We start from the raw sequence: 8,960 nt of genomic DNA on the forward strand, positions 1-8,960 counted from the left end.
ATATTTGGGGTTTTTTTTTTTTTTTTTTTTTTTTTTGAGACAGAGTCTCACTCTGTTGCCCAGGTTAGAATGCCATTGGCGCAATCTCGGCTCACTGCAAATTCTGCCTCCTGGGTTTAAGCAATTCTCCCGCCTCAGCTTCCGGAGTAGCTGGCATTACAGGCACGAGCCACTATGCCCAACTATTTTTTGTATTTTCAGTAGAGATGGAGTTTCACCATGTTGGCCAGGCTGCTCTTGAACTCCTGACCTCAAGGGATCTGTCCGCCTTTGCCCCCCAAAGCACTGGGATTACAGGCGTGAGCCACCATGCCCGGCCCTGCCGTTCTTAAATAAATCTTAAATATTCCATCCTTTATTTTCAATGAAAACAATACTTATAAATGCTCTATAATCCTGTTAAGTCTACCATAATTTATTGCCATAAGTATACTTAAATATGAAAGACAATTTAATCTTTATTAGATACATTTTATCAACAACCACAATTTATTTTATTCCACATTTGCCTAGAAAGCAATCTGTAAAAGCAAAGCCTTACTTTCACACAGATGCCTGTCATAAAAACTGGAAACACATTGTGACATCGTGGAGTGGGGTTGCAGATGTAACACATACACAATACAATGCTGGAAAAATTTCTAGTAACTTCTGGTAAAGCTGCTGAATTGGCAGATGTGGCCAGGAGGGCCCTGTCGTACACCCATTACTGCAAGTAATCACCAAAACCTTCTCAGCTTCTAGAGACTCCTCCTCTGCACAGGCAACTCAGCAGTGACCCAGAGGGCAAATAATTCCTTCCATGCCAGGGGATTCCCTGAATCTACACTCATGGCTTGCAAAACATGACTTCCCTTTTCTTCAGGGCCGGTAATTTATAATAGTGACTGGAGTACGGTACCACATTCTGCTAGAAGGTGCTGATATCCCTAATACAATGTATTTTGGCATGAAATTCACCAACTTAAAGACTTTAAGATAAGTTAGTTTTCTCCAATTCATGACTCTAAGTAAGGCTGAGACTCTGTTTACAGGTAACAACAATCACTGAATATGTACCATGTGTTGTGCCCAGTGATAAGCACTTCCATCTACTAAAGCAATTTTGTACTTAATTCCTTCAAAAGAGATGTTATCACCACCCCTACCTGCAAACGAGGGAACAGCTGGTGAAATTAGTTACCCAAAGTCAGTTAGTGACTACATTTTATTGAGATTGAGGGGACTCTATTTGAGTTATTCATGCAGTTTTACGAAAGACAAATGCCTCAAATAAATATTAGGATATAGTTTCAGTAATTTTATACTAAAGGAGTTACATTAAAACATCAAGGCCGGGCGCGGTGGCTCAAGCCTGTAATCCCAGCACTTTGGGAGGCCGAGATGGGCGGATCACGAGGTCAGGAGATCGAGACCATCCTGGCTAACACGGTGAAACCCCGTCTCTACTAAAATACAAAACTAGCTGGGCGAGGTGGCGGGCGCCTGTAGTCCCAGCTACTCGGGAGGCTGAGGCAGGAGAATGGCGTAAACCCGGGAGGCGGAGCTTGCAGTAAGCTGAGATCCGGCCACTGCACTCCAGTCCGGGCGACAGAGCGAGACTCCGCCTCAAAAAAAAAAAAACACACACACACATCAAAAACTGGATTTTAAATTACTTGAATTCCATTATATGCAGTTTATTAAAATATTACTTTTAACCTCTGTATCCTCAACATCTTAATAGTTGTCCAACAAATAAACAATGACACCACATGCATGTTTTGCAACCAAATGGTGCCTCTCTCCTCCAGGAGGAGTTTGGAAATGTATGGGAGCATTTTGGGTTGTCCCAGTGTGGAGATCGCTAATCAGCATTTAGTGGGAGGGGCGAAACAGACCTCCAAACTGCCAATAGCACCTACACAGAAACACTAAACTATGGGCTGATTCAAAAGGAAAACCTTTCATGGTAAAGTTAAACCACCTGTTAACATGCCTTAATTTATAACTTCCTATTCATTAATAGTCTGCTTAAAATACCTTAGAAGATACATTGATCCCTTTCTATAAAACACCACTTACCTAGCATTTTCAAATACACACACATACTCACACAGACACACACATATCCCCCACATTTTAGATATACAGTTAATACTTTCATCCCCTGATGTAACCAAAGCACTTCTCCTCCACTGCCTACCTGGCTTATTTTTTAACTCAATAAATGCATAGTAACCAAAGCACCTCTCCTCCACTGCCTACCTGGCTCATTTTTTTAACTCAATAAATGCATAGCACATTTGCACATGGTATAATGTTAGAAGTAGATGTACCGCTGGAAAAAAATTCTGTTTCAGCATCAAGAACATAGTTTGAAATTTCTAGTTCCAAGAATCACTCATGTCAATAGGAAATTTTAGATTGCCTTGGTTCATTGCCTAAGCTTCCCAAGGGCACTATGCTAATGTTTATACTATGTCTGTCTTAAAAAATTGATGAAAAATGGAAATCTAACATGAATTAATTTATAAATAAAATGATATATAATTCCACATCCAAAGAGTGAAAAAGATGTAACCTGTAGACAGATTCAAATATGTACAAGAGCAAAATTGTAAGTAGGAGGTACTCAGTCAAAACTGTAGTACTCCTAAGCAGAATCAAGTTCAAAAGAAGACTTACTGCTTAGGGATGGGTAAACTACATGGAGACCTTTGACAAAGGTTTACTTTGGCATTCCAGTTGGCCAATGGTATTATCTCATGAGTTGTGGAAATAATCACAAAATCAGATTTTTGAAGCCCTAAAGTTTCTTTTAGGTTGCAAAACTAATGTACATGAGGCTTCTAAGACCAATATACCAAAAAAATAAAAATGAGTATTTTGTGCCAAGTTTTAAAAGCTGAATTACACTATCTAGTTCTCAACATTCAGTTAGATCCTGAGTACTGTTCCTTTAGATTTTATCTAGTCCCTGCAAGGTATACCAAAAGAGAAAAAGATCCAGGACTTCTGAGACGGAACCCTGAGACTCACTCTTCAGCATAATTTGAGACTCACTTGTTGCCAAAGAGCTGTGATTGACAACCTGAGCACTTTCAGTTCACCTTGTTGTTCATTGTCTCCTCCAGATGAACTGTAAATTGAACAGCTCTACCCAAGATTACAGATAAGACACAGCCCACCACTGCCAATTTCTTTGAAGCTGTTCTACTAGAAAAAGTTCATCAACAGTGCTGAATCTTCAGGGAGAAGTTCGCCAAAAAAAAAAAAATGCTGAATCAAAGACTACTGTGCACTTCAAAAAAAACGCCCTTTTCTCTAGATGTGACTGTAGTTAGTACTGCGTAGGTAATCAGCAGGAATACATCAGCAGTCAGAAACTGTGGCAGTTACTCCAGACTCAGCCAAATCACTTTACCTGTTTCTAGTTCCAGGTTCCCATCTATATAAAGAATAGCATTTTCATTTACTGTCTTTCAAAGAACTGTGAGAACAAAATAGACATGAAAGTGATCCCTCCCTGTAACTAACTATATTTCAATAAAAGATATTCTGAAATAGATGACCTTACAAAACGATAAATTTGAAAAGCCAAAACAAATTTTTGCAAAAGAGCCTCCGATATGTACTTCAGGACTGCCTCGAGGGTAGTTACAACTACCCTGTGAAGGGTGCAGATAGAATCTAATCATTCTTTCCCTTCCCCAACTCCTGAACCCTCGAAAAGTGAGTACAGTTAAACGTTCTCCATAAGTCCTCAGTGGAGAGAGAAGGTATCCTGCAGTGGATTACAACAATGTTTCCCTGAGCGGGTCTCCCCTCATTCACTTTTGCCACCCTCCATTATTCCCAAAAAAAAGCCACAACCTGTCTCAATCCACTGCCTGTAATCTTCACTGGCTTCCCTCTGTTTTTAGAATAAAAGCTCTGCTTGGCCTGACCCCAGCTTTCTCCACCTGCCTCTCTCCCTCCCCGTGTCAGCCACACTAGCCTTTCAAAAACGCTGAAAAGCTTTTTTCCTCTTCACATTTCAGGGCCTTGACATACGCTGTTGCTTCAGCCTGAAATGTTCCTTTCTCATTTTTCACAGACAGGGTCTAGCTCTGTTTCCCAGGAGGGAGTGCAGTGGCATGATCATAGCTCACTGCAGCCTCGAACTACTGAGCTCAAATGATCCTCTTGCCTCAGCCTTCTGAGCAGCTAGGACTACAGGCACACACCACTCTCAGCTAGTAATTTTCTTATTTTTTGTAGAGACGGAAGTCTCACTATGTTGCCGAGACTGGTCCTGAACTCCTGGCCTCAAGCAATCCTCCCACCTCAGCCTCCCAAAATGTTGGGATTACAGTCATGAGCCACCCTGCCAGGCCTGGAATGTTCTTTTCATTCACACCTTCACATTCCTTTTTCAGTCTCTTCAGATCTCAGGTCAAAAGTCTCAGAGGGAGAGGGTATGAAGAAAATAAATAAAACTGTTTTAATTTTTAAAAAGTCATATTCTTAGCAATGCCTTTTTTAAAATCTTCCATAATACACATGCCCCTAGTACACTCTTTCATACCACTGTCATTCCTTCAAAGCACATTTCACGCTTGCTTGATTTTTAAAATCCATCCCCTATGCTTGCCTGTAAGCTCTATAAAGACAATTTTCTAAACCCTACCATCAGCACCGTACCTGCATATAGCATGTATTCAATACACATTATTTGCATGAATAAGTAAATGACTACCATTCAAAAGTCCTCGTTACCTGACTCCCAACTTTCTTTCCCACTTCTCCACAGTGCAATCCACTATAAAAGCTAGACTTCTGACTCCCCAAGAAGCATTCCCTATCCCCATCTTCAGGCTTTCAAATACTGTAGCTTTCCCCGCCTGTAAAATTACTCCCATTTCTCTCAACCTGTTCAAATCCTAAGGGCTTGCCAAGGCTCAAGTTTTCTTTCCTCCAGAATATTTTCCCATAGTGCCAGTTTACACGTGTCGTTGCTCCACACTTTGTAAGCACTTGTCGTTGCTCCACACTTTCTAAGCACTTCGCATTCTCTTTTTGGTAATTATATATAAACTGCATCGTATTTTAACGTGTCCTGTGTGTGACTTTTCTCTCTAACATTAGTGCGAACTCCTAAGGATAGACGGTTTACATCCCACCGCTCCATTCCCAGAGAGGTGCTAAGTATTGGGCTCTCACTGAAGCACGTGATTTTTCCCTAACATACCAGAACTTTCCTCTGAAAAGAGTACTAGCTTCCCCCATACTCCTGTTTCTCAAGTGATTCAATATGCCTTACGTGACTCTCACCAAGTTATCTTCTAGGGTTTTGTTTTTTTTGCCTGCCCTCCCACATTCTACTAAAAAATAGTGGGGTTCTCTGGATTCCTCTTCTTTCCCATTCCTAGAGGGACCTTGTGTACTCTGTGAGGGCTCCCTGCCTGCAGTGAGGGGCTACTAGGCCTTTAAACTGTCATCCCACCACCCTCGAGCCCCCGACACCCGCGCACCCCCCACCCACACACACCCAGTGAAGGCACTTGAGCTAGCTGTGACCTCACACACACCACTCCATAGCCTCACCTGGACCTCTCTGTCACTTCATCCCCCTCAATCAGGCGGCGTGCATTCCTACCCAAGAAGAAAGGTGCCAGATCGCTGTATCTCTCCTTTCCGCCTGTCATTAACTACCCACGAGAGCTTTCTCTTTTTCCCTCCTTCTCTTCCTTAGAGACGGAACCTAGGCCCCAGACGGTGAATTGGCGCCGAGAAGGCAGACACAGCCACCCAGCCAGCTCCAGCCCCAACGCCACGGTCTCTGCCCCCGCACCCACCCCCGTCCTTCCCAGACGGCGACCGCAGCGCAAGCTTCGGCCTGACCAGGACTCCCCATCCGGGGAGAGCCATCGCTCACTGACCCAGGAAGGTGTCAAACGAGGAAGTGACAGCAGTAACAGGTACGGAGGCGGGCGGCCTGGCGGACGCTATCGGCTCAGCGATCCATCCCCTCCCGACCTAAGCTCCGGCCTCAAGGGTTCCTCTACCCCAGCGCCCACAGAACAAGTCACGTGCCAGCCCAGCAGTCAGCTGACCGCGGCCCGCGCCGCTCCGCCTACGCGCGCGCCATTGCGCAGCCGCAGCCGCAGCCGCTGCCACTGCCGGGCCTTGGGAGAGAGGCGGGACTAAGAGGCTACAGGGCGGCAAGGGGACCCCAGCGTCGGGGCTGGTTGCGGTTGTTCCAGGATGGGTGGGGTTTTCCGCTTCTTCTAGTGTCGCAGGCGGCGTTTTGTCCGCCACCTCTAAATGTCACCGCCACCATGCCTAACGGCACTCCACTTCAGGTTTCTGCGGGTCAGAAATTGTCTCCAGCCCCCAAAAAGGGCTTCTCCATTTGCGGTTTTATTCGTCAGCCTGGTTTTCTTCGTCAGCCTGGTTTTCTTCCTAATATCCTGGCTAGTAGTTCATTTCAGCAGATTCACATTTTCCTTGAAGTCCACTTAGACCTAATTTCATAAATGGTCTATGGAGCATTTATTGTGCGCCAAGCACTGCGCTCATTCTTAGGATTGCCTACTGGGAAGAATCACTCCTTGCCACGAAAGCTCCTCATAAATAGTTGAAACCACGTTAGATAGTGGGAAACCAAAGGAGGTTTTAGGACAGAGGCGTAGACAGGGGAAATCATGTCCTTTGGAGAAAAATAGGTATCAAGCTCCTCGGAACCCTGCATATTTCATTAGCTTTGGAAGATAGTAATGTAATTTAGAACACAGAGTTTTAGAAGCAGTAGAAATTTTGAGATTTTCTAATTTAATCCTTTTAGATCTACAGATGAGGAAAGTGAAGAATCAGAGGGCACGGTGTTGTTTAGCACAAGGGAATAGACACTAGGTGTTGAATCCAGGCTCTCCTACTTACTAGTTGTGTGACCGTACACCTCTGAACTTCAGCCTATTCACCTGCAAAGCGGTGGTAATAATAAATACCTTACAGAGGTATTGTGAGGATTAAATGAAGCATGCGGTTAGCACAGTGCCTGGTACATAGGAAACAACCAGTAAAGGGTCGTCATTATTATTATATATTATAGGACCCAGGTTTTCTGACCTATCTTATACCTTTTCTGCTGTGTCCCCCTACAGAAATTCACCACAGAATTTCTTAGAGCCTCAGTATTAGGTCGCACAGAAAGTAACAACCACCAGACTATCCCCAACCTGATGCTTTCACCAGTTTTGGATGAAGTTCACCCAATTACAATAACCAGTTCTGTAAGATGGCTTCACAAACTTGTCAGAATTCCAGAGGCTTTTATCTGCCATCACAAAATGAGCCTAAAGGCAATTTTTTGTTGTTGTTGTTAGGTATATGCTTGAACTATCTTGATTTCTTCGTGCTTGTGTGTGGTCCTGAAGCAGACTTTTTGTCTTGGATTTTTGTTTTGTTTTTTTTTTTTTTTTTGTTTGAGACGGAGTCTCACTCTTGCCCAGGCTGGAGTGCAGTGGCACCATCTCGACTCACTGCAAGCTCCACCTCCCATGTTCACGCCACTCTCCTGCCTCCCGAGTACCTGGGACTACAGGTGCCCGCCACCACGCCTGGCTAATTTTTTTTTTGTATTTTTAGTAGAGATGGGGTTTCACCGTGTTAGCCTGGATGGTCTCGATCTCCTGACCTCGTGATCCACCCGCCTCAGCCTCCCAAAGTGCTGGGATTTGTCTTGGATTCTTAGTTTCTAAACTGAACTATACCTCGCAGCACTTTCCAATGTTTTTGGGTTTTTTTTAGTTTCCGGGTTTTTTTGAGATGGAGTCTTGCTTTGTCGCCCGGGTTGGAGAGCAGTGGTGCAATCTCAGCTTACTGCAACGTCCACCTCCCAGGTTCAAGTGATTCTTGTGCCTCGCCCTCCTGAATAGCTAGGACTACAGGCGTGCACCACCACACCCAACTAATTTTTGTATTTTTAGTAGAGACGGGTTTTTCCCATGTTGGCCAAGCTGGTCTCCAAGTCCTGAGATCGAGTAATCTGCCCACTTGGGCCTCCCAAAGTGCTGGGATTACAGGGGTGAGCCATCATGCCTGGGCTCCAGTGTTTTAATTACCATGTTATACTTGGGAGGCAGTATAACAGAGTGCTCAATAAATGTTAGCTCTAATTTTTATGAAGTTTAATGTATCTCACTTAAAAATTTAGCAAGCATAGCTGGGCATGGTGGTGCATGCCTATAGTCCCAGCTACTCGGGAGGTTGAGATGGGAGGACCCCTTGAGCCCGGGAGTCTGAGGCTGCAGTGAGCTACAATTGCGCCATGTGCTCCAGCCTGGGCAACAAAGCAAGACCCCATCTCAAAAAGTCAAATAAGAATCTAGCAAAGATGTTTAATATAAGCAGGGCATGGTTGCTCTCCAGTGGTTTCTAATAGTAAAGTAATATGTTTTTACAGAGAAGCAACTCACTTTTTTAATACTGTACTATGCATATAAGCATACTAGATATCCATGGGCATGCCACACCTTTTCCTCCATTTCCACCTATCTAAACACTACTCATCTGGAAATATCTAAGTTTAAGCACTCCTAAGATGCATACAAGATTTATTTTTTTCTTACAACTTTTTCAAGGGAAAAAATTTATTTTTTATTCCATACATACATGTATACTGAAAACCAAGCAAAGATCCAGGCATGGTGGCTCACACTTGTAATCCCAGCACTTTGGGAGGCTGAGGTGGGCAGATCACTTGAGGCCAAGAGTTTGATACCTGCCTAACCAACATGGTGAAACCCCATCTCTACTAAAAATACAAAAATTACCTGAGTGTGGTGGCACATGCCTGTAATCCCAGCTACTTGGGAGGCTGAGGCAGGAGAATCGCTTGAGCCTGGGAGCCAGAGGCTGCAGTGAGCCCAAGATAGTGCCACTGCCCTCCAGCCTGAGTGACAGAGCATGACTCTGTCTCAAAAAAAAAAAAAAGG

General features: G+C 44.0%; 1 protein-coding gene across 1 annotated transcript in view; it reads right to left on the reverse strand.

Annotated features, from left to right (window-relative positions):
* ATP6V1C1 (ATPase H+ transporting V1 subunit C1) overlaps positions 1 to 6,106 on the reverse strand; it is a 53,515-nt gene extending 47,409 nt beyond the window's left edge. The window contains exon 1 of the mRNA XM_017859470.1: positions 5,904 to 6,106. The gene's annotated coding sequence lies outside the window, so the exon portion shown is untranslated. The remainder of the gene's footprint in view (positions 1 to 5,903) is intronic.
* Between the last annotated feature and the right edge of the window lie 2,854 nt (positions 6,107 to 8,960).

The sequence above is a fragment of the Rhinopithecus bieti genome, unplaced genomic scaffold, assembly GCF_001698545.2.
Source record: "Rhinopithecus bieti isolate Rb0 unplaced genomic scaffold, ASM169854v2 scaffold_47952, whole genome shotgun sequence".
In the NCBI taxonomy this organism is placed as follows: domain Eukaryota; kingdom Metazoa; phylum Chordata; class Mammalia; order Primates; family Cercopithecidae; genus Rhinopithecus; species Rhinopithecus bieti.